This window comes from Cynocephalus volans, chromosome 17 (genome assembly GCF_027409185.1).
Source record: "Cynocephalus volans isolate mCynVol1 chromosome 17, mCynVol1.pri, whole genome shotgun sequence".
Taxonomy (NCBI): Eukaryota; Metazoa; Chordata; class Mammalia; order Dermoptera; family Cynocephalidae; genus Cynocephalus; species Cynocephalus volans.
This window is the reverse complement of record NC_084476.1, coordinates 20006029-20032969: the sequence shown is the minus strand read 5'-3', so window position 1 is coordinate 20032969 and position 26941 is coordinate 20006029. Positions and strand designations below refer to the sequence as shown.

General features: G+C 39.9%; 1 protein-coding gene and 1 non-coding gene across 4 annotated transcripts in view; both read right to left on the bottom strand.

Annotated features, from left to right (window-relative positions):
- ASTN2 (astrotactin 2) overlaps positions 1–26941 on the bottom strand; it is a 902747-nt gene that overhangs the window by 678829 nt on the left and 196977 nt on the right. The gene's annotated exons all lie outside the window — the stretch shown is intronic.
- Positions 7192–7263, bottom strand: TRNAV-GAC (transfer RNA valine (anticodon GAC)). Its single transcript has one exon. It is a non-coding gene; the product is annotated as a tRNA-Val (tRNA).

Sequence of the window (26941 nt, the reverse complement as noted above, 5' to 3'; positions counted from 1 at the left end):
GGCTCAGAGAGGAGGACGTGTTTTGTGAGAGGTCTCACAGCTTATGAATGGCTGAGTGAGCAACAAGCCTACCCAAGTCTCTACTCACAAATGGGAAAAAGTCACCAAATGACCTGCTGAGACGGTTTCATTCAACAATTGACTCATTGAATACTCAGTTTTGTAGCACGTGCTAAGTGCCAGGCACTGTTTTAGGTGCATGAAATGAACACTGGACAAAGGGAAATTTTCCACCTAAGATCTTTCCTCCACTTCAGAGTTTCTTACTCGGGATGATTTGACTGTGAGCCAGATTGTGTGAAATCAGATTGAACTAAGCACGTATGAGCTATCTGTGTTTTGTAAGATAAACCTAGATTTGATCCCTGCTTCTTTTCTGAGCCACCTAGCCAACTTGTTTTAGTTCTTTCATTTGTAAGATAAGAGAAGGAATGAAAGAAGATATACAGGAAAAATACTAACTGAAAAAAGGCAAGCATCATTATTAGCAATAAAGATTCTCATTACTTAATGGTAGAAGACCAATTCCCTAAAAAACTAGCAATCTAAAACTTCATTCACTTAGCAATGCAGCTCCAAAGCAAAAAACAAAAACTGCTGGAAATAAATGAAATTAACCAGTCTAGGTTTTGAATGGAAGATTTTAGCACATCTGTCTCAGAAACAATAACGGTAACCACAAAAAATCAAGCAGGCAAAAGTTAGGTATAGAAATTTGGTCAATGAAATTAACAAGTAGTATCCAATAGTTATGTATGAAAATTTTGTTCAATGATTAGAAAACACAGAATGTTTCTCAAGCACACAAGAGCCATTTACAAAACATAGCTGCCCTAGGGTACAAATAAGCATAACAAATAAATAATTTAATAATATCCGGATCATATTCTCTGCAAAATACAATAAAACTAGTGTCAATAACAAAAAGCTTTAAAAAATTATGCTTAGAAATTTAAACAAAAATCCTCGATACAATTAATTGTTCAAAGAAAAAACAAAGAAATTTGAAAAATGTTTAGAATTTAATAACAGTATGCTTACTACATAGCAAAAGTTGACCTCTAGAGATAAAGCAGTACTTATAAGAAAATTTAAATCAAATATTAGTAAAAAAGAAAGATTGAAAATTAATGAGCTAGTCATTTAATTCAAGAAGTTATTAAAAGGAGACAATAATAAAAGGTGTAGAAAGAAAATAATTTAGAAATTAACGATATAGAAAAATAATACACAATTATCAAGAAACCATGAGCTAATTTAAAAAATGCTAATAAAATAGATATAACACCAACAAGATAGAGAGATAAGGCTCAAAGAAACCCATATCTGGAATTAAAATGAGAATAGAATTATAAATATGGCAGGGATTTGGGAGAGATAGATACATAGGCTCAACATGCCACACATGCATATGCAATGCTATCTGCTAAATATTTTTTTAAAAATATTGAAAACATGAAACATTATGTCATAAATGCAACAACTTAGACAAAAATCAGCAATTCTTAGGAAAAGTAACCAATGCCAAAACTGACTTAAGAAGAAACAGACAACTGAAACAGCCACATAAATAACTGAATCAGAAGTCAGAAATTACCCTTTAACTGACAAACAAAAATATCACATCCAGACAGATTTTAGTGTAAGTTTTAGCAACTTTATGAGATTTTCTCACTTCATAACAATAGCTACACACACAAATAATTATACATAACAGCATGATAGCATAATTTAAGGCAAAGGCTGTTTAAACCTTATGTTTTATAAAGCTAGAATAATATTGATATTGAAACTTTATAAAGATGTTAGAAAATGGTTTACTAATAGAATAGATATTATAGTAATACACTACACAATCAGGCTAAATGAAAAACAACATGTCACTTGATACAGAGAGAGCATTCAATAAAATTAATCCCCAATCATAATTTTTAAAATTATTAATACACTAGAAATAGAAGGGAGATTTCTTTACTACCTAAAGCTTACCCAAATATGACATCGTCATACATAAATATATACAATTTTCATGGGCTAATTAAGAAAAAATAAGGAGAAAAAAATTTTCAGAGACAGAAGTAGATTAGAGGTTACTAGAAACGGGGTAGGGGTGTGATTAGAAATTATTGCTTAATGGGTACAGAGTTTATGTTTAGGATGATGCAAAAGTTTTGGAAACAGAAAGAGGCAGTGGTTACATGGCGTTGTGAATGTAATTAATTCCATGCAATTGCATGTTTAAAAATGCTTAAAATAGCAATCCGTATGTTATACATGTTTTACTACAATTTTTTAAAAAATGAGGAAAAAACCTTTCAGAAATAAAAGAGAAATCAGGGAAAACAAAACAAAATCAGTTGTCTGGGTTCTAGTTTGCCACCCTGGATTTAGACCAAGGCTCATGAACTGGTGTCTTCTAATGTGCTAACTTTGATTGGTGGCTAGGTTGGAATATGGTATTAAGAAGGATTCTGAAGGTGGATCTGGGCTCAGTGGGAAATAATGTTTGATTGATTAATTATGTCTGCCATAGGCATTTTTTTGATCCGTCCTATAAGTTACTTTAAGGACATTGTGACTTGTGCATATGGTTGCCTTTATTTCTTTGCAATGGGTACTAAGAAACTCAAAGTCAGCTTTTAATTCATCTCTAACAAATAAAAAACTCTTATAGCAAAAAAAAAAAAAAAAGGGGGGGGGAGAAAGAAAGAAAGAAAGGAGCTTTATGATTTGGTTATCTACCAAAAACCTACAGAAACATCATACATAATGACAAAGTTTTAGGATTTTTTTTTTTTAAAGCAAGACACCTAAAAACTGACTTGCTCTGTCATTTTTATTTAGCAATGAATGGGAGACTCAACCTATAAGTGCGTTAGGACAAAAGAACTCAAATACAAAAATACAGACTTGAAAAATAACTATTAGAGACAAACTATATAATTTTTCACATGAAAATTAAGGAAAATATACAGGCAAAAAGTAGTGAAGTAATAAACCATATTTTCTGGATTCAAGATCAATGAAAAACGAGTATTTCTATACACAAGAAAACAATTACAAAATGTAATAAAGTGAAAAGATACAATTTGCAATAGTAACAGAAGTGGTGATGCTCCTAGGAATTAGCTATAATAAAAGAGCTGTGATATGTGTATAGATAAAATTTAAAAACTCAATTCACAGACATATAAGAAGAACTAAATAAAGAAAGACAAAATTTCATGGATGAGAAGTCTGGGTTTTATACAATGTAATTGAAATCCCAATCATAGCAAACTTTTTCATAAAATAAGAGTTTATCTTAAAATTCACATGGAAGAATAAAGAGAAAAGAATAGCCAAGACACTTAACAAAAGAAGAACAGTGAAGGGGTCCTGCCCTGTCTGATAACAAGACATTATAAAACTGTAACAATGAAGAGCAGTGTGTTACTCGAACAAGAGTCGATAAATAGACCAGTGAACAGGAAGAGGGAGCTCAGAAACCAACCTCCACACACACAGGGACTTGTCATATGACAGTGGTACCATAAATCAGTGGAGTAAAAATGGACTCTAGGTAGACGATTGGAACAATTAGCTTCCAATGTGGAAAAATCGAGATTATTATATCTCGACTCACACCATATTCAAACAAATTCCATGTTTAAAGACTGAAATGTGACAAGCACCATCTTAAGAATTTAGAAGAAAATACAGGAGCATCTTTAAGAAATTAGGATAGTGAAAGACTTCTTCAGTAATCTGCAAGAAGCATAAAGGAGAAATGAAAAAAAATATTGTAGCATAAAAATAAAAATATGCAAAATTAGGAAATTATTCTCTTAATGAAATTAAAACACAAATCATAGATTGGAACAAGATGATTTTGAATGAAAAAGGACTGCCTATTTTTTTAAATTAGATTTTTATCAATATTTATAAAGAAGTTTTACCAGTTTTTTTAAACAAAGAAAAACAACCAATCAGAAATATATACAAAAGATATAATCAGGAAATTGACAAAAGAGGAAATTTTAATATAAGAAAAGATGTTTAACCTCATTAGTAATCTCTGACATTCAAATTAAATCAACATTGAAGTTATAATTTCAATGCTGCAGACTGGCAAAATATAAATTGTCTGATAATAGGCATTGTCAAGAATTTGGAAAAGTAGAAGGCTCTATACATTGCTGATGGGAGTGTGACAAGATATAAAATTTAAAAGCACAGAGGACAATTCTAGGTATTATGGATACTGTATATGAAGTAAAAGTATAAACATTCAAATAGGATGGAACACCAACTTTAGCATAACAAGGAACAGAATCAGTGGAGATGATTAGCTGTGTAATTTAATATTCTATTCGTAAAAAGTATTTGATGTGTGCCATAAAATACATTTGTTCTACTTTGGGAGCTAAGAATATGGGTGTATATTATATTATTATATTTACTTTATTGTATGGTCAAAGTAATTCAAAAATTCATGAAGTCATTTATAAAGTAAGACTAAATTTTAGGAGGATTTTTTTAAAAGGATGTAATTAAAGAGAAAGGACAACAGATACAAGGGTATAAAGAGAAGCCAAGGGAAAGACCAGCAGTCAGAACTAAGACTTAAAAAGTCCAGTACACTTTGTGGAGTTGTAGCTTCAGATTAGACTCTGAGCATCCCAGCTGATAGCACAAAGTAGAAAAACTGGTTATAATACTCAGATATCCATAAAATTAAAATCACTCTCTGGCCAGAGAAAATAGCAACTGTGATTCTGGCTCCTGAGGACGATATTCCTATTTGGTGCCCTGGATAAGGTATTAATACTGTTCTCAACTAGAACTTCTAGAAATTATAATGAATTGCATCAAGGTCTATTGTTAAAAAGAGTACCTCTGTGGGCCAAGGCACTGTGCTAAACAGTTTATGCTTTATAACTTAATACTTACAATTATTTCATCTATATGGAAGCTGAGGGACAAATAAATTAAATAACCTATAACCTCAATCCTGCAGCGATTAAGTGGAGAACCTTGGAATAGGCTCTCCGCCACCCCGGATTAATGTCATCACCACAACGCCAGCAACACGAGCACTTTCATGATCTCTGAGTGAACTGGTCCACCAGGTGTGCCGCTGTGTGAGGGTCTGACTTTTCCAGCAATTACATGTTTGGAACAGCTAAACCAGGGCTCATTAATCTTGCTTATGTCTGGGACCTTAGATTGTGTGACAAAGCCAAGCTTGGGAACCCTCTCCCCAAGCAATTGAAGATAACCCACATTTTGCAAATATTTTTAGGAGAAAATTCAAACATGAGCCCCACATTAAAAAAAAAAAAAAAAAAATCCTACTCTAGAGAGGAGTGAACAAATTGTATATTCTTAGCTGTTGATCCATGAATCTTTGTTTTTACCACCGGGTATTGTTAATTTGGAAGGATTGTGAAAGGAATTAACATAGAGAGAGTGCAAAATTACTACTAGTTGTGTTTAGAGTCATGACCACTGTTATTGTTATAGGCAACTGTAGTGGATTGAATTGTGCACCAAAACTCACTGAAGCTTGAATTGTGTCCCCCAATTTTTATGTGTTAGAAACTTGGCCCCCACCATGACTGTTAATAGGGTGGGAAATCCTATTATGATAATTGAAAGGTGGAGCCTTGAACAGGTGATTAGATTGCAGGACCATGCTGTAGTGAATGGATTAATAGTGGTGGTCAGGGTTGTGGTTTGGAGGGCTTTAAAGGAGAGTGAATGAGGAGGTTAATATCTCTCTGCTTCCACCATCTTGCAAGGTGAGACCGCTGGGTGACTGCCGCCACCACCAAGGTTCTCTTACCAGGTGTGTTCCTTGGACTTTGAACTTGCCAGCCTCAGAAACTGTAACCAATAAATTTCCTTTTCTTTATAAAATACCAGTTCCCTGTATTTTGTTATAAGCAACAGAAATGGACTAATACAGTAACAATCTCCTAGCTGTTCTCCCAGCTTCTGTTGCCCTATGACCTCTTTAGCAGCCGGAGGGACCCTTTCAGAACATAACTCTGAACTTGTCAGTCCTTTGCTCTGTACCCTACGATGGCTTCAAGTCACCCCTACAGCAAAATCCCAGCTCTTCATGATCACAACTGAGGCCTCATGATCTGGCCTCATGTTAGGTCTCCCATCTCATTGTCTACAATTCTCTCCTTCTCCCTCCACTTCATCCCCACTGTGTCCCTTGCTGTTGCGACGTGTCAGTGCCTCATCTCTTCTCACCCTTTACTCCCACATGGCCCATCACAACACTCATCACTGCTCTGCACTACAGTTTCTAGGAATCGGTGCATGTGCCCAATCCTCCCCATGAGAATGCACGCTCCATGGGGACAAAGACTTATCTATTTTGATCATTTCATTGCTTTGTGTCCACCCTCTGAAACATGAAGAGGTACTCAATGGGTGTCAGAGAACAGAAGGAAAGGACAAAGGAAGGGAAGTTAGTTGGTTTTTATGGTTATGATTCCTGGACACTGTTTTATTTATTTATTTTTTTCCCATTTTTAATTGTGGTATAACATAATGATTGCCATTTTAAGCATTTTAAAAAAATTGATACAATAGCTATATTTTTATTTTTTGTTTGTTTCTTTTTAAAGAGTACAATTCAGTGGGTTTTAGTGTGTTTAAAGTTGTGCAAATCTTACAACAATCAACTTTTGAACATTTTAATTGCCCCAAAAAGAAGCCACATACCCTTTAGAAGTCATTCCCCGTTTCCTTTTGTTCTCCCTCAGCCCTAATCCTTTTTGTTCATATAGATTTGCCTGTTCTTGACATTTTATATAAATGGGATCATACAACATGTGGTCTTTTGTGACTGGCTAACTTTCACTCAGCCTTTTTTCAAGGTTCATCCACATTGTTGCACACTATCAGTACTATATTCCTTCCTATTGTCAAATACTCCATCATATAGACATTTTATTTATCCATTCATCAGTTGGTGAACATTTGGATTTCTTCTACTTTTTGGCCATTATGAATAATGCTGTTAAGCATTTTAAGACATAGAATTATGTGTGGAATTAATTACACTCACATTGCTGTGTAACCACTACCTCTGTCTCTTTCCAAAACTTTTTTGTCATCCTAAACATAAATTCTGTACCCATTAAGCTTTAACTTCTCTTTTAAAAAAAAAAAAAAAAAAAAAAAAAAAGGTGACCGGTAAGGGGATCTTAACCCTTGACTTGGTGTTGTCAGCACCACGCTCAACCATTGAGCTAACCGGCCATCCCTATGTGGGATCCGAACCCACGGCCTTGTTGTTATCAGCACCGCACTCTCCCGAGTGAGCCACAGGGCCGGCCCCAGCTTTAACTTCTCACTGTCTTAGACACATCTGCATGCCCAAACTTGATAGTCTCATGGGGTATAGTGGCTTATGTGTGTCCAACAGGAGGGACCAGCACAGACAAAAATCAGCAGCAATTTCCCCAACGCCCCTCACTAACTGCTTGGGGGCAGGCAGAGAAGGGACAACACTTACACCTTGGACAGGACAAAGTCAGAGGGGGCGAGGTTCCGGGGTCTCTGCTGACAGGTCAAGAGTGGCTATTAACAAGGGCACAGAGAAGGAGCAGGCAGAAGAAGCAAAGGGACAAGCATTGGCAAACAGCATCTGCAAGGGGAGAGGGCAGGGCACAGCTGGGCTGCACAGAGCGGCTCTGGCCCTCATTAAGTTATTAGACACACACACTGTCGCCAGGAGCCCCTGGGCCAAATGCCCATGCACAGGGCTGGAGGCTGATGACTCAGGACTCAGACCAAGCTACCTCCAGCCCTCCCACAGCCCCTTTTCCCTTCTCCTTTCTTCCTTTGTTCCTTTGCAAACATAGTAGATGAGGTGAATACTCTCTGAGTAGTACTAGAGATAACTTACATGTTCATAATCCTGTACAGTCTACATTACATACCATTAGAACAGTTTTTTTATTTATGCGTTTAACTAATAAGTATCGAAGGCTTACCATGTGCCAGGAAATGTTCCAAGTGCTGGGTTCCAAGAGTTTGTGAACAGACTCAAAATTCCAACTCTCATACAGCTTTCTACTTCTGGAGATGCAAGACTATATATGTGTATAACATATGTATACATATATATTATATAAACATATGTGTGCATAAATATTTACAACGATATGTCTCTACATACATATACACACATATATATACATCTTCATTTATTTTATATATATAATAGTATATATTAGTATTATATTAATATTAATTAGTAATATATTAGTATTATATTATATATAAGTAATAATATATTATTATCTACTATATAATAGTAGATAAGTGACTCCATTTATTGTCATTTCCATCTCCAGCATGGTAGAACAGAGTCTCCAAGAAGTAAAATGCATTACTTCAGACAAGACGACACCCTGATAGGAGACCCCATCATTTGTAATAATAGGGATGGGGTCTGCAATATTCTCCTGACTCCTAAGAGGAAAGCTTTCTCCCTCCTCTTCTCAGATGCTTCCCCCTCTCGCACTCCTTCTCTGCCGTCTATCTCTCCTCTTTCCCGCAATAACTAAAAGTGTAACATGGGGACATCAGGGCTTCCCTGCCCTGCTTGCTGCAATCGCAGACTGCCAGGCCAGGCAGCAGTGGCAGGACCTGATGTTGACATCCCCAACGCCAGGTGTCCCTTCTCACATTCCTGTAGATCTGTCAATCATTCACAGGTCTGTTGAAAATTGGTGTGTAAGGATGTATCTTCCCCCTCCCCCTTGTTTTGCCATCTCCTTACTTCAGACATTTCTCTCCTCATTACCCTTCCTAGTAAAGGATTTAGGTTGTGGAAGTTGGATGGTCCCCCAGACATCACTGGGTCCCATTTAAGAGATGGGGAAACTGAGGTCCAGAGTAGGGCACCTAACTCAAATAGCAGATCTGTAGCAGAGCTTTGAATGAAACACAGAGAGGGCCATTCCCAGATCAATACTGTGGCATCTCCTGCAGCATGCTAGCTTCTCATCTCTCATTTGGATCACACTGGTGGTCTTCCACTGATCTTGGTCTCCCTGCCCTTATACTCACCTAAGCTTATGCTGCCACATTAATGATCTTACTGGGAAGAAAGATATATGGGCATGGCAGTCCCTAGTTAAAATCTTTCAGTGGCTCCTCAGTACCTTCTGGATAAAGTCTCAGGCCCCTGTCTTCCTCTCGTCTGCTGTTCCTGTGCATGTTCCCTTGTTCCAGCCACTCTGTACTTCTCGCAGTTGCTAGAATGTGCCATTTTGTCTCTGTAGCCTCAGGGTCTTTGCACACACCTCCCCCCCCCTCCAAATCCTGTGTTAAATAATGAACTTCTTATCTTCAAGATTTAGCTCTTATGTCACCTCCTGAAGCAAGTCCTCCCTGACATCCTCAGCACATTCATTCATTCATTTATTGGCAGCTGGCTAGTATGGGAATCTGAACCGTTGACCTTAGTGTTCCCAACACCACGGTCTAACCAAGTGAGCTAACTGACCAGCACACCTCGGCACTTATAAATGCCATTTCCTTTGTGCTCCGAAAATACCGTATCCGTATTCCAGCATCCTCATAGCAATAATTTATTGACTACTTATTATGCCCAGAGCACTGTTCTAAACATCTAACAAAATATATCACTTCAATTTCACAACTATTTGTAAGCAGAGTATGTTCATATACCTGTTCCAGAGATGTGGAAATTCTGACCAGAGAGGTCAAATAACTTGCCCAAGGTCACAAAGCTGGTAAATGTCAGAGGTAGGACTGTACTCTGACCACACTCTCAAACACATGTCATATGCCGTGATTGCCTGTTTACACAACACTCTCACCACAACCATGAATCTGTCTAAGGTGTTCATCCCCCCCCCCTCCATAACTCCAGCACTTGGCACAGGGACTCGGTTCTCTGCTTGGAGTGTGCACTTGTAAATGGCTACTGAATAAACCTGAAGTCCTATTTCTCCTGGTCTGTAAAATGGGGCTAATGATGAAACCACACCGAATAATCATGAGGACTAAATAAAGAAATCCATAACAAGTGCAGAGCACAGTGCTTGACACAGTAAATAGCAGGTACTCAGTAAGTGTTTGTTAGGAAGGCCATTATCATTCAGTGGGTTCCTTCTCTTTCCAGTTCTCTCTCTCTCCCCCTCTCACCTTAATCAAAAGGTGTCCTTTCAGCAAGACTCATCTGGGGTCTGTGAAGGCATAGAGGGGAACATGACGGCTCTGGCCCGCTGATCCCGGTGTCCTCCTTCCCCACTCCATGCCACCACCTTCCAGCTGTGAAATGGAGTCCCTGCTCATAGCTGTCAGAGGCCTGCCAATTTCACAGTTCATGAGGCTGCTGTTCATCCCCTGATTAATGGGGTGCCAGCAGCCATGGGCAGAGCAATGACACCAGTCAAATGGGGTTGTCTCCCCCCTACCCACACTTTCTGAGAAGGAGCAAGCAGGCCAGCCTCATGCATATTTATAAAGAGAGAGAAATGATTTTGTACTGCATGACTTCCAAAAATATAAATAAGATTTCACCCAAGTTCCGTACATTTCCCTCAGTGAACTCAGCATGCTTCAGAGAAGAAAATCGCACACACATACACACACCCTAGTGAAAAACTGGAAACACTTTATATACCACTGATCTGAGCAGAGAATTCTCATACCAAGGATGACCCAGAAGACACAGGAGATATTAAACCCTGAAGCAAAGACCGGGTTATTTTGAAATTAATCCAGTTCCACCTAATAACCCTAGGGGAATTAGAACAGATAAGGTCCAAACTCAGCTGGGCACTCAAGGCCTGCCCCCTTCTAAGTCACTGCTTTGGTCAAGACTGTCCCTCAACACAGACACAGCTGTCTTCTGCTGCCTGTAACAGGAAAATAGAATCGCCTTCCATGGTATTTCCTCTATTGGGGCTGGAAGAGAAGTTTACATGTCAGGCAGATTCCAGCCCCTCCATCCCAGTAATGTAACCTCTGGAAAGCTACTTCAGCTTGCTGTGCCTCAGTTTCCCCAGTTGTGTTTGCTAGAACACTCTGGCCCAGTCTCCCTCCATGTGTTCCAGTCATATTGGCATTCTGGGTCATCAAACGGGCCAGGCTTTTTCTTCTCGGTTGTTGCTTCCTCTGATCTGCAGCTCATTTGGCAGGATACTACATCTCCTTCTGACTCCAGCTTAAATCTTCCTTCCTCAGAAAGGCCTTCTTACACAGCCAAATTGAGGCCAAGTATCCCCTTTCCTCTTCCAGAGCACTCAGTATGCTTCCTTCCTGGCAGCTTTATGTTAATTAAATTAGTAATCCTGAGATAAGTTGGTTCAGGTCTCAAGTCTCACGTCTGACTTCCCCAGTGGAGGGTATCACCTATGAGGGCAGGGGTCCTGCCGTCCACTTTCACTGCTCTGTCCTAATGAGTATTTGGTGATGAATGAATATATAAACAGCTCAGTAGGTGTGAGAATTCAATGAAGCAGTATGTAAAGCACCTGATATATTTGCAGCACACTGTAACAACTAACATTAATTGAGCCTTTTTTCTGTAATAAGCGTTCTTCTAAGCACTGTGATATGAATTAACTCATTCAATCTTACGGCAACTCAGGGATGCATTCGCTTATTTTCCCCATTTTACAGATGAGGACAGTGAGAGAAAGGGATATTTGCTAATGTGTCCAGAGTTATGCACAGCTAGTAAATATCAGTGAATTTCAACAGCCTAGCCCCGGAGCCCACACTCCTAACCACCATGCTATAGAGAGATCTTAGTTCCATCCCTTCACCTTCCCTTTATGATATTTTCCAGCTTTAAATACTCTGGTTGAAGCCTCCCTCTCCCATGAGGACTTTCCTGATTTGTCATGCATTGACAATTGGGGTTAAAAATGCAGCCCTTGATATCAGAATATTCTCTACCACCCTCTGGCTCTTTTATAAGTGGGAGAAAATTTCATTTTTTTATGCTGTAAGGATACAGTGCAGAAATTGCTTTCTCTTCCAGGGTCCTACAGAGAGACATCCAGTCTTCAGGACCAAAACAATCTAACACTCAGGAGCACCTTCTCCTCTTAGAATATTGACCTCACTTTCTTTCTGGGACACCTACAAGTTGAGACAAAGAGGGTGTGGAGATCTCACGGTCCACCTGCTCATGTACAAAACAGGCTCAGGAAAGAGGAAGGCAGCTCAGGCCATGTGCATGCTGAAGGCAAAGCCCAGGCTCCCTCACTCCCACTTCAGTGTCCTACCCTCTGCATCCCAAGGCCTTCCCTTTCCCAAAGGAGAGCCACGGGTACAACAAGCAGTCCTTGCCAAGGACACAGCTGGAGCCTCACAGAGCCAAAGCAGGCCGCCTGTCTGTCCACGGGGCGAGGCTGCTTCCTGGGGTGATGAACAGCGCCAATCAGGCAGCACTTAACGTAATTATAATGAAGTGGATGCATCTGGTCTCTGAAGGCTTCATTCACCAGGGAAATCATGAGGAAGTGATATCTCTCTCTGCCGAACTCTTCAGGACACTTCCGGGAATATTCCTGGAGCCAGGAGGCTATCCACATGTCCTCTGCCACTTATTAGCCAGCTCAGAATGCTAGTTACTGATGTCCTTTGCCCCCTTTGCATTATTTATGTATAAGGAGGTATGAGTAGATAAGGGATTGCATGAGAGAAAGTCTTCCTCTCTTCCTGCTGTTTTTTCTAGTAACCTCTCTCTCCTGTACACACACCATTGGTCATGCCTGCTGGGCATATGGCACTGAGTTCTGGCTCAGTGTCCACTGATCCTATACCATAGGTATATCCACCACTCCAGAACTCCAGAAAAAGGGGCAGAAACAGAAGAATGTAGGTTTAGACCTGCAAAGTTCCAAGTGGCTCATTATACAGATGGGAAGACTGAGTCCCAGGAGGGGATACAATTTTCTCAAGACTATGAATATTTATGGTGGGTGGGCTCTGCACCAGACTATTCATACATTATTATGTTTTATCCTGAAAGCAACCCCAGGAGAGTCCAACACTATTATTAAACCAGTTTCACAGACAAGGACTGAGACTAAAAGAGGTTATTTAGCCTGTCTGAGATCAAGGTGCCATGTGAAGACAGGATTCATACCAACGAGTTCCCTATTCTAAACCCATCATCTCACTACTGGCCATTTCCCAGAAAGCCATGAAATTATGGTCTTGCTTTGTTTTGTAGACTCATGTGTCTTTAAACGTTTTGGTAAGCTAAAAGTTGGCTAAATCCCCCTCTTTTTTACATACACTGGTAGAGTGCATGTAACCCTGTAGTGAATGCTTTTGTAAAATACAGAACCTTTTAGGAAAATAATTTGTCACCTTCTGATTTATCTCTTTGCTAAGCTAAGCTTTCACAAACCAGGTTCTCTTGAAGCAAGGCCCACCAGCCCTGCTCTGAGCAGATGGTCTCCTCACCATTGTGAACAGGCTACAAGCTTTGAGGGCCTGCCATACCCACAGATGCCTGCTTCAGTGAAAAAGAGTTGCAGATACTTCATAATCCAGAGGGTGCCCTGCTGGGTACCCTGGGACTCCACCATCCTGGCAAAGCTAATGGAACCAGAGCTCCACATTTGAGCACAGGCAGACAGCCCCAGATCAGTTTGTGGATGGTGACGTGGCCTGGTGTGGACCTTCAATATTGGATATGACAATTTCTCTCATGGGGTATTTGAGTAGCAGACATGAGAAGAGAGTCAGAGACAGACAGAGCATGTCTGATGAGGAAAGGAGGTGAGCCAGGCCTAGAAGCTGTGCAGCAGCAGAAGCCATGGGCAGACACAGGTTAAGAGGTAAAGAGAGGTCATTTCCAGATGGAGGCTGAAGATGAGCAGGGAAAGAGGAACACAGATTCATGCATTAGCAGAGCAAGTGGAAGCAGAAACAGTGCAGCAATTCTTACTATATCCAGGCAATGGTTCTTTGTCCGTGAAGCTGGGGACTATTTCTCATCATAGCTGGTCCCTGTGTTCTCCAACAGCAAAGGCAGCAGAGTACTGGTGAAAAGTGAGTACCTCAAGGTCACACAGACCTAGATACAAATCCTGGCTCTAACACAACCAGGTGCATGAACCTGGACTAGTTACCCGAGCTCTCTCTGCTCCAGTTTCTTCATGTGAAAAAGAAGGCAATTAGAGGGACTGACCACCTCAATTTCCTTTCTATTATTTAACATGTAAATATTTATTAAGTGCTGATCACACAGCGTGGTCTACACATATTAACTAACATTACTCCTATTGCAACTAAAAATAAACCTCCACCAGCTGAACTAAATAGTCACTTCTTTGAAACCTGGAGAAGCTGAATTAAGATACTCCAGACCAGTCATTCACTGGCTCTTCACTCATTCAATTTATCTATTCACTCAACAATGATCTATTTGTTGTCTAATCTGTGTAGGCAATGTTCTTGTCAATAACCATACAGCATTGATTAAAACAGTCAAAATCTCCACAGAGAGACAGACAGTAGATACACAAATATGTGTAATAGGTCAAATGCTGAAAGAGACTATGAAGAAAAAAAAAAAAAGTAGGGTAAAGAGACTGCGGTGTACGTGTGTGTGATTATAGACAATGTTTATTTTATATGGGCTGGCCAGGGATAACCTTTGTGATAAGGTGGCACATGAAAATGACCTGAAGAGACTGGGGGAATAAATGTGCAGATACCTGGTGAAAAAACTGTTCAGGAAGACAGAATAGTGATGCAAAGGCCCTGAGGTAGTTCCCTCAAAACAAATCCTTAAAGATGATGATATTGATGATACAAAATAACATTGTAACAATAACACTGCATCCTATGTTTGTGTAGTGCCTTACGGTTTACAAGCACTCACCTCCATAACTGTTTCTTACTCCCACATTCTTGTGAAACCGGTGTCTCCATTTTATCACTGTGACAACTAATGCTTGGAGCAGGATTTCTCAGCCTCAGCCTGATAGATTTTTTGTGCCGGGTAATTCTTTGTTGTGCAGGCTGTCTTGGGCATCAGAGGATATTCAGCAGCATCCCTAGCCTCTAGAGATGCCAGTTGCATCTGCAACCCCTCCTCAGGCATGTCTTCAAACATTGCCAAATATCCCTGGTAAGATGTGTGTGTGTGTGTGTGTGTGTGTGTGTGTGTGCACGCGCGCGCGCGCGTGTGTGTGTGTGTGTGTGTGTGTGTGTGATAACTACTTAGAGAACTACTAGCTTAGAGAAATAAAGTGACTAGCCCAAGATCTCAAAATGTCAACATTAGTGAGCATATGAGGAGACAGGTTAGACTCAGACCCAGATCTCCTGGTCAGGAGAGGTGCAGACCATTGCCCTTCCCACAGCATGCAGAGTTTTCAGAAGTCACTCTGTGCATATTAATACCACCTGGCTGCCGTGTGCTATATTGGGTGGGGGTGGAGGTGGGAGGAATGAGATGAAGAGGGACAGCAGGGTAGTCTTCTCCATTTGCTGATCACTGGTCTTTACTCCAGTACAGAACAGGCCAGCTAGGGGAGGAAGATGTCCATCTCCCCACTCCTGTGCCATCACTGGATGCTGAGGAAATGCAGTGGCTGAGAACTCTCCAGAAACCACCAGGGATGTTGCCCACCCAAAGCAGATGGCTCCTGGCCAGGTTCCAAGGGTGTTTTTATCTTCAGCATTCATTCCATGGATGGGGAAGCATGCACAGAACAAACAACTTGCTTAGGGTACCATCACTGTAAAATGCACAGAAGAAAGGGCACTCAATAAATGACTGACTTGGAAATGCTCAGAAACAATGATTCCATGGGCTATGGCAGTAAGAGAATCTGCATTTGAAGAGTCACATCGGAGCAAAGTATCTGGTGGGGATTATCTATCTGCACACCGGTTGGTGACCTCCCTAGCCATGCTCAATGGGCAGCACTGCATCTGCTTGAGTGAATATTAGTGGATTCCCTTTCCCCAGGAGCCTGGGGTCTTGGAACTAGCCCTCCAGGCTCACCCTGCTTTCCCAATGCCAGGGTCCTCTCCTGCTCCTTGCCTGAGACAGTGGGGCAGAAAGTCCTGTCCTCCAGACATCCTAACCTCTCAGATAGGAGACTCCCACTCCTAGCAATGTTTTATGGGAGGAGACAAAAAAACAAGAGGGTCCTGGGTTGTAAGGAAAGAAAACAATGGCTCTGATAGTGTTCAGGGCATGAGGCCAGCGGAGCTAGCTCCGGAAAGCTGCTGCCCAGCTGACTCTCTTCTAGGGAGCAAACCAGTGTCTCCCAGTCAGGAATACATTCATCCATTCCCCCAGTCACTCATTCATTCATTCATTTTATACATATTTAGTAATTGCCCACAATGTGCAAGACCAAGGCACGTATCCAGGATGTGGGTAGAAGAAAGCATCACTTCAGAAGTGGTGTGGTGGAAGTGCTGAGATGACACTGGCTACTGATTTACAAAGTCTACACTAGAGCCACCTCTCTCACCCCCACCCCCACCCCCACATATACCCAGTATTAACCTGCTGGGCAACCACAGATAAATCTATCCCCTCTCTGGAGTTCTGCCTGCTCATTACAATGAATATTTCAGACAAAATGTCTATATAGCTTCTGTTTATTTGAGTCAATACCCTGTGCTATTTCACATACATGAGCCCCTTTTTACAAGAACCCTGCAAAAAGTCATCCCATTTTAGAGGTGAGATGACTGAGTCTCAAAGGTGTTAGTGACTTGCTCCAGTTTTCACACTTCATGAGTTGGAAAGGTGAGACTTGCACAATGTGTCTGGTTCAAGAGCTGCTTCTTAACTAGCTTCTACTCTGCTGCTGAAGTTCTCAAAGGTCTCTCCGTCTCTGATCTGCTGCCAGCCTCTGTCTGGCTGGAAACACAAAACTCAAGGAGTTGGAGAGAAGAGATAATGATGCTCTTTCCTGCCACCAACATGAGCCTCCCTGCCCCTCATACCAATGGGGCGTGGAGGTCCACATCTTCGAGAAAGTCCTAGAGATCCCAAATCTTCCCACTTTTGCTACACAAAATAGAAGGTGAATCTATTGCTCCTGTGCACTTCTCTGTTCCCCTTGTCAGACCATAAAGGCTGTCTCAATTTCTCCTTCCTCTGGGAGAAAACTTGAGTTCAAAATCTCTCCGGGGCAAGGAGGACTTAGGTTAAGGAAGCAGGTCAGGCACTGTTCATGATGAATTAGAGAGAGCAGTCCTTCCAAAGGAGGCACCACCACTCACCTCCTGCTAAGTGCTGGAAGGTATAAGAATGGGCTAAGGGTTCCCAAATCCCTCAATAATCAAGTGAGTAATAAATGTCAGTTTTGATGTGAAGTTTCCTGATTTGTGATATTGAAAACTTAATCCAAAAAATTTTAAATATACCCTGTACACAAACAAAACCAAAAAAGAAAAAAAAAAAAAACATATCTGGAGACTGAATTCTACCCAAGAGATTCCAGAACACAATCTCTATTCTCTGGTCTCCCCAGCACCCTCTCTTCTTTTCTTTTCTTATTTCTTTTAAATTTAATTTAATTTAATTTTATTTCATTTGTTTTTTTAAAAAATTTTATTTTGTCGATATACATTGTGGTTGATTATTGTTGCCCCTTACCAAAACCTCCCTCCCTCCTCCCTCTCCTCCCTCCCCCCACAACAATGTCCTTTCTGTTTGCTTGTTGTATCAACTTCAAGGAATCGTAGTTGTTATATCTTCTTCCCACCCCCCCGGTTTTTTTTTTTTGTGTGTGTGTGTGAATTTATATATTAATTTTTAGCTCCCACCAATAAGTGAGAACATGTGGTATTTCTCTTTCTGTTCCTGACTCGTTTCACTTAATATACTTCTCTCAAGGTCCATCCATGTTGTTGCAAATGGCAGTATTTCATTCGTTTTTATAGCTGAGTAGTATTCCATTGTGTAGATGTACCACATTTTCCGTATCCACTCATCCAATGATGGACATTTGGGCTGGTTCCCACTCTTGGCTATTGTAAAGAGTGCTGTGATGAACATTAGGGAACAGGTAGACCTTCGACTTGATGGTTTCCATTCCTCTGGGTATATTCCCAGCAGTGGGATAACTGGGTCGTATGGTAGATCTATCTGCAACTGTTTGAGGAACCTCCATACCATTTTCCATAGAGGCTGCACCATTTTGCAGTCCCACCAACAATGTATGAGAGTTCCTTTTTCTCCACAACCTCGCCAGCATTTATCGTAAAGAGTCTTTTGGATTTTAGCCATCCTAACTGGGATGAGATGGTATCTCAGTGTAGTTTTGATTTGCATTTCCTGGATGCTGAGTGATGTTGAGCATTTTTTCATATGTCTGTTGGCCATTTGTATATCTTCCTTAGAGAAATGCCTACTTAGCTCTTTTGCCCATTTTGTAATTGGGTTGCTTGTTTTTTTCCTGTAAAGTTGTTTGAGTTTTTATATATTCTGGATAATAATCCTTTGTCAGATGTATATTTTGCAAATATTTTCTCCCACTCTGTTGGTTGTCTTTTAACTCTGTTAATTGTTTCTTTTGCTGTGCAGAAGCTTTTTAGTTTGATATAATCCCATTTGTTTATTTTTCCTTTGGTTGCCCGTGCTTTTGGGGTCGTAGTCATGAAGTCTGTGTCCAGTCCTATTTCCTGAAGTGTTTCTCCTATGTTTGCTTTAAGAGGTTTTATTGTTTCAGGGTGTATATTTAATTCTTTAATCCATTTTGAGTTGATTTTAGTATATGGTGAGAGGTATGGGTCTAGTTTCATTCTCCTGCATATGGATATCCAGTTCTCCCAGCACCATTTGCTGAAGAGGCAGTCCCTTCCCCAGTGAATAGGCTTGGTTCCTTTGTCAAAGATCAGATGGCAGTAAGTGTGTGGGTTGATTTCTGGATTCTCTATTCTATTCCATTGATCAGTGTGTCTGTTTTTATGCCAGTACCATACTGTTTTGGTTATTATAGCTTTGTAGTATAGCTTAAAGTTGGGTAGTGTTATGCCTCCAGCTTTATTGTTTTTGCTCAGCATTGCTTTGGCTACATGTGGTCTTTTATTATTCCATATAAATGTCTGGATAGTTCTTTCCATTTCTGAGAAAAATGTCTTTGGAATTTTGATGGGGATTGCACTGAATTTGTATATCACTTTGGGTAGTATGGACATTTTCACTATGTTGATTCTTCCAATCCAAGAGCATGGGATATCTTTCCATCTTCTTGTATCCTCTCTAATTTCTCTCAGCAGTGGTTTGTAGTTCTCATTATAGAGACTTTTCACCTCCTTGGTTAACTCAATTCCTAAGTATTTTATTTTTTTGGTGGCTATTGGAAATGGGCAGGCTTTCTTGATTTCTCCTTCTGCATGTTCACTATTGGAGAAAAGAAATGCTACTGATTTTTGTGTGCTGATTTTGTATCCTGCTACTGTGCTGAAATCATTTATCAATTCCAAGAGTTTTTTTGTAGAGGTTTTAGGCTGTTCGATATATAGGATCATGTCATCTGCAAACAGGGACAGTTTGACTTCATCTTTTCCAATCTGGATGCCCTTTATTTCCTTCTCTTCCCTGATTGCTCTGGCTAGTACTTCCAACACTATGTTGAATAGGAGTGGTGAGAGTGGGCATCCTTGTCTAGTGCCTGTTCTTAAAGGAAAAGCTTTCAGCTTTTCCCCATTCAGGATGATATTGGCAGTGGGTTTGTCATATATGGCTTTAATTATGTTGAGATACTTTCCCTCTATACCTAACTTATAGAGGGTCTTTGTCATGAATGAGTGCTGAATTTTATCAAATGCTTTTTCAGCATCTATGGAGATGATCATATGGTCCTTGTGTTTGACTTTATTAACATGGTGTATCACATTTATTGATTTGCATATGTTGAACCAACCTTGCATCCCTGGGATGAACCAGCACCCTCTCTTCTGATGTTAACTTTGTATCAAATGGGTGACTTCTTCATCTACCATAGATCCATCCTCAAATGTTACATCATTATTGAAACCTTCCCTCAGGGCCCTAATTCCTTTCTTTGTTTTATTTCTACCCCATTTTAATTATCATCCTTCAATATTATATATATGTATACATACATATATGTTTATATTTTCTTGTTCATTTTTAATATTCTTTCTGCACTAGAAAGTAAGCTCTATAGAAATATACATGTGTATATTTTATCACTGCTTTATCTTCAGTGACCTAAATAGTTCCTGACCCACAGTAGGTACTTAATTAAAGATTGTTGAATTAATAAATGAACAAATAGAGGAATACATGTTTTCTTATTTAACAAGTGTGTAAGGAGACATCCTGACAAAAGAATGTTGGGCTAAACATGTATCAAGAACTTCAAAATATTCAGACCATTTGACCCAGTAATTCCACCGCTGGAAATACATCCTCAGGATATGATACAGACTGGCAAAAAACAATACAAAATAGCAAATTTTTTTAAAAGTAAAATAAAAACAGGGGGAGCAATTAAAATGTCCATCCATAAATAAACTATGGGGAAGTCATAAGATAGAATTATAAGCATGTTCAAATACTCAACAGATACTATTAAGTAAAAATGCAAGATGTAAAACAGTGAACAGGCTTTCACTTTCAATATATAAAAGAGAAGAGAAAAGACAGGAAAAAACTAGTAGAAAGTTACTGTGGCTATTGGATGAGACATTCTGAAAAATTGTCAATTCATGCTTTTCTTTTTTTTTTTTTTTTTTTTTTATTTTTATTTTTATTTATTTTTATTTTTTAAATTTTATTTTGTCGATATACATTGTAGCTGATTAATGCTCCCCATCACCAAAACCTCCCTCCCTTCTCCCTCCCCCCCTGCCCCCCAACAATGTCCTTTCTGTTTGTTTGTTGTATCAACTTCAAATAATTGTGGTTGTTATATCTTCTTCCTCCCCGCCCCCCGGTTTGTGTGTGTATGTGTGTATGTGTGTGTGTGAATTTATATATTAATTTTTAGCTCCCTCCAATAAGTGAGAACATGTGGTATTTCTCTTTCTGTGCCTGACTTGTTTCACTTAATATAATTCTCTCAAGGTCCATCCATGTTGTTGCAAATGGCAGTATTTCATTCGTTTTTATAGCTGAGTAGTATTCCATTGTGTAGATGTACCACATTTTCCGTATCCACTCATCTGATGATGGGCATTTGGGCTGGTTCCAACTCTTGGCTATTGTAAAGAGTGCTGCGATGAACATTGGGGAACAGGTATACCTTCGACTTGATGATTTCCATTCCTCTGGGTATATTCCCAACAGTGGGATGGCTGGGTCGTATGGTAGATCTATTTGCAATTGTTTAAGGAACCTCCATACCATTTTCCATAGAGGCTGCACCATTTTGCAGTCCCACCAACAATGTATGAGAGTTCCTTTTTCTCCGCAGCCTCGCCAGCATTTATCGTTCATAGTCTTTTGGATTTTAGCCATCCTAACTGGGGTTAGATGGTATCTCAATGTGGTTTTGATTTGCATTTCCCGGATGCTGAGTGATGTTGAGCATTTTTTCATATGTCTGTTGGCCATTTGGATATCTTCCTTAGAGAAATGCCTACTTAGCTCTTTTGCCCATTTTTTAATTGGGTTGCTTGTTTTCTTCTTGTAAAGTTGTTTGAGTTCCTTATATATTCTGGATATTAATCCTTTGTCAGATGTATATTTTGCAAATATTTTCTCCCACTCTGTTGGTTGTCTTTTAACTCTTTTAATTGTTTCTTTTGCTGTGCAGAAGCTTTTTAGTTTGATATAATCCCATTTGTTTATTTTTCCTTTGGTTGCCCGTGCTTTTGGGGTCGTATTCATGAAGTCTGTGCCCAGTCCTATTTCCTGAAGTGTTTCCCCTATGTTTTCTTTAAGAAGTTTTATTGTCTCAGGGTGTATATTTAAATCCTTAATCCATTTTGAGTTGATTTTAGTATACGGTGAGAGGTATGGATCTAGTTTCATTCTCCTGCATATCGATATCCAGTTATCCCAGCACCACTTGCTGAAGAGGCAGTCCCTTCCCCAGTGAATAGGTTTGGTGCCTTTGTCAAAGATCAGATGGCAGTAAGTGTGTGGGTTGATTTCTGGATTCTCTATTCTATTCCATTGGTCAGTGTGTCTGTTTTTATGCCAGTACCATACTGTTTTGGTTATTATAGCTTTGTAGTATAGCTTAAAGTCAGGTAGTGTTATGCCTCCAGCTTTATTTTTTTTGCTGAGCATTGCTTTGGCTATTCGTGGTCTTTTATTGTTCCATATAAATGTCTGAATAGTTTTTTCCATTTCTGAGAAAAATGTCTTTGGAATTTTGATGGGGATTGCATTGAATTTGTATATCACTTTGGGTAGTATGGACATTTTCACTATGTTGATTCTTCCAATCCAAGAGCATGGAATATCTTTCCATCTTCTTGTATCCTCTCTAATTTCTCTCAGCAGTGGTTTGTAGTTCTCATTATAGAGATTTTTCACCTCCTTGGTTAACTCAATTCCTAAGTATTTTATTTTTTTGGTGGCTATTGTAAATGGGCAGGCTTTCTTGATTTCTCCTTCTGCATGTTCACTATTGGAGAAAATAAATGCTACTGATTTTTGTGTGTTGATTTTGTATCCTGCTACTGTGCTGAAATCATTTATCAATTCCAACAGTTTTTTTGTAGAGGTTTTAGGCTGTTCGATATATAGGATCATGTCATCTGCAAACAGGGACAGTTTGACTTCATCTTTTCCAATCTGGATGCCCTTTATTTCCTTCTCTTCTCTGATTGCTCTGGCTAGTACTTCCAACACTATGTTGAATAGGAGTGGTGAGAGTGGGCATCCTTGTCTAGTGCCTGTTCTTAAAGGAAAAGCTTTCAGCTTTTCCCCATTCAGGATGATATTGGCAGTGGGTTTGTCATATATGGCTTTAATTATGTTGAGATACTTTCCCTCTATACCTAACTTATAGAGGGTCTTTGTCATGAATGAGTGCTGAACTTTATCAAATGCTTTTTCAGCATCTATGGAGATGATCATATGGTCCTTGTGTTTGAGTTTATTAATATGGTGTATCACATTTATTGATTTGCGTATGTTGAACCAACCTTGCATCCCTGGGATGAATCCCACTTGATCGTGATGAATAATTTTTCGTATGTGTTGCTGTATTCTGTTTGCTAGTATTTTAGTGAGGATTTTTGCATCTATATTCATCAAGGATATCGGCCTGTAGTTTTCTTTTTTGGTTATATCTTTACCTGGTTTTGGTATCAGGATGATGTTTGCTTCATAGAATGAGTTTGGGAGATTTGCGTCCGTTTCAATCTTTTGGAATAGTTTGTAAAGAATCGGTGTCAATTCCTCTTTGAATGTTTGGTAAAATTCTGCTGTGAATCCATCTGGTCCTGGGCTTTTCTTTGTTGGGAGCCTTCTGATAACAGCTTCAATCTCCTTTATTGTTATTGGTCTGTTCAAATTTTCTACGTCTTCACGGTTCAGTTTTGGGAGCTTGTGTGTGTCCAGAAATTTATCCATTTCCTCCAGATTTTCAAATTTGTTGGCGTATAGTTGTTTATAGTAGTCTCAAATGATTCCTTGTATTTCAGATGAATCAGTTGTAATATCGCCTTTTTCATTTCTAATTTTTGTTATTTGAGTCTTCTCTCTTCTTTTTTTTGTTAGCCATGCTAATGGTTTGTCAATTTTATTTATCTTTTCAAAAAACCAACTTTTTGATTCGTTGATCTTTTGAATTGTTTTTTGGTTTTCAATTTCATTCAGTTCTGCTCTGATCTTAATGATTTCTTTCCGTCTGCTAACTTTAGGATTGGATTGTTCTTGTTTTTGTAGTTCTTTAAGGTGAAGTGTTAGGTTGTTCACTTGCCATCTTTCCATTCTTCTGAAGTGAGCATTTAATGCAATAAATTTTCCCCTCAATACTGCTTTTGCAGTATCCCACAGGTTTTGGTATGATGTATCATTGTTTTCATTAGTTTCAATAAACTTTTTGATTTCCTGCTTGATTTCTTCTTGGACCCATATGTCATTAAGTAGAATGCTGTTTAATTTCCATGTGTTTGTATAGTTTCCAGAGTTTTGTTTGTTATTAATTTCTAGTTTTAATCCATTGTGGTCTGAGAAGATACATGGGATAATTCCAATTTTTTTGAATTTATTGAGACTTGATTTGTGACCTAATATGTGATCTATCTTGGAGAATGATCCATGTGCTGATGAGAAGAATGAATATTCTGAGGTTGTTGGGTGGAATGTTCTGTAGATATCTGCCAATTCCAATTGGTCTAGAGTCTTGTTTAGATCTTGTGTTTCTCTACTGATTCTTTGCCTAGATGATCTGTCTAATATTGACAGTGGAGTGTTCAGGTCCCCTGCTATTATGGTATTAGTGTCTATTTCCTTCTTTAGGTCTAATAGAGTTTGTTTTATAAATCTGGCTGCTCCAACATTGGGTGCGTACATATTTATGATTGTTATGTCTTCTTGATGGATCAGTCCTTTTATCATTAAGTAGTGTCCCTCATTGTCTCTTTTTATGGTTTTTAGTTTAAAGTCTATTTTGTCAGATATAAGAATAGCCACTCCAGCTCGTTTTTCTTTTCTGTTTGCATGGTAAATCTTTTTCCATCCTTTCACTCTTAGTCTGTGTGAATCTTTATGGGTGAGGTGGGTCTCTTGTAGGCAGCATATAGTTGGGTCCTGCTTTTTGATCCAGTCAGCCAGTCTGTGTCTTTTAATTGGGGAATTTAAGCCTTTAACATTAAGAGTTGTTATTGAAAGGTGTTGATTTATTCCTAGCATTTTATTGGTTGTTTGGTTGTCTTAGGTGTCTTTTGTTCCTTGCTTTCTGATTTACTGTTTGGTTTCTTTGTTTGTTGGTTCCTTAGGTTGTAGATAGTGTTTTTGTTAGCTTGTTTTCTCTTCATGAATGCCATTTTTATTGTACTAGCGGGTTTAGATTTTTCTTAGGTTTTTATGGCAGTGGTAGTTATTTTTCAGGAACCAAACCCAGTACTCCCTTGAGGATTTCTTTTAAGGGTGGTCTTGTGGTAGTGAACTCCCGCAGTTTTTGTTTGTCTGAGAAATATACTATTTGCCCCTCATTTCGGAAGGATAGCCTTGCAGGGTAGAGTATTCTTGGCTGGCAATCTTTGTCTTTTAGTATTTTGAAAATATCATCCCATTCCTTTCTAGCTTTTAGGGTTTGTGATGAAAAGTCTGATGTTAACCTGATTGGGGCTCCCTTATAGGTGATTTGACGCTTCTCTCTTGCAGCTTTTAAGATTCTCTCTTTGTCTCTGAGTTTTGCCAATTTGACTATGACATGTCTTGGAGAAGGCCTTTTTGGGTTGAATACGTTTGGAGATCGTTGAGCTTCCTGGATCTGAAGATCTGTGATTTTTCCTATACCTGGGAAGTTTTCTGCCACTATTTTGTTGAATATGTTTTCAATGGAATCTCCATTTTCCTCCCCTTCTGGAATACCCATGACTCGGATATTTGAGCGCTTGAGGTTGTCTGATATCTCTCTCAGATTTTCTTCCATGTCCTTGATTCTTTTTTCTTTCTTTTTGTCTGCTTGTGTTATTTCAAACAGCCCATCTTCAAGTTCAGAGGTTCTCTCTTCAACTTCGACAAGCCTGCTGGTTAAACTCTCCGTTGTGTTTTTTATTTCGCTGAATAACTTCTTCAGTTCAGCAAGTTCTGCTACATTTTTTTTCAGGACATTGATTTCCTTGTATATTTCCTCTTTCAGATCCTGTATACTTTTCCTCATTTCATCATGATGTCTAGCTGAGTTTTCTTGTATCTCATTCAGTTTCCTTAGAATTATCACTCGAAATTCCTTGTCAGTTATTTCAAGGGCTTCTTGTTCTATAGGATCTAGAGTATGAGATTTATTAACTTTTGGTGGTGTACTTTCTTGATTTTTTGTATTTCTGGTGTCTTTTTTTTGGTGTTTATTCATTGTTGCAGGGGGTTTCACAGTCCACCGGTTTAAGACTAATGGCTAACTAGGATGTTGCTGTGGTTGCCAATTTGGTATGGCTCCCGCCGTGACTGCTCAGTTGGCCTCTAGTGTCTTGTGTGTGTGGTTGCCTCGGGTCTTGGGCTTCTCCGGGGATCCACCTTTCTGGTCAGCTTGTACTCTGCTGGGCTGGTGGATCACGTACCACAGGGTGTGTGATCTCTGTTGAGCTTTCACTTTCTGTACAGGACTTCTCCCCGTTCCGTGTGCTCTGGCCCAGGCTGTTAGATCGTGCAGTGGCGACCCCACCGGGTGTGTGGTTTCTGTCGAGACTCCGCCTCCCTGGCCGCACGTCTCCCCCCTCTGTGCACACTGTGCTGGGCTGGGGCGTGTCTTCTGCACCCCTCGTCTATCAGCTGGGCCTTCAAGACCCTGCTCAGCACCGCCTCGCCCAGGAAGTCTACCAGGTTTCTGCTAGGCACAGACGACCGGTCTCTCTGGGTGCCTTTGTAGCACTGTGTAGATCTTTCTCGGGTCTTGTTCACCTTTGTATCCCCCCGGTATAAACCGAGTCTAGTGCCCGCCTGCAGCCTGCTCTCCGGCAGGTTCAAGCGGACCTGGGAACTCTCCTACCGCACTATTCCCAACCAGAAATTCGTTAGGCTTTTTTCCAAACTGGTGGTCACAGAGATGGTATCTGCCTCCCAGTAACAGGAAGTTTACCGGGGCCGGAGTCCAGGGTGTGGTGGAGTGACAGTCGGCCCGCCCGTACTTCCTAGCCCTCCCAAAACTGGTCGGGACGCCCCACACCCCCAGTCCTGCCAGAGAACCGCGGAGGGAGTGGGAGAGGAGGTCGGCCCGCAGGGTCCGGAAAGCCCCGCGCCAGGCCAAGCAAATGGGCTCAGTGATGGCCGAGCAGGGCAGAGCTGCCCGCACCTGGGAAAATG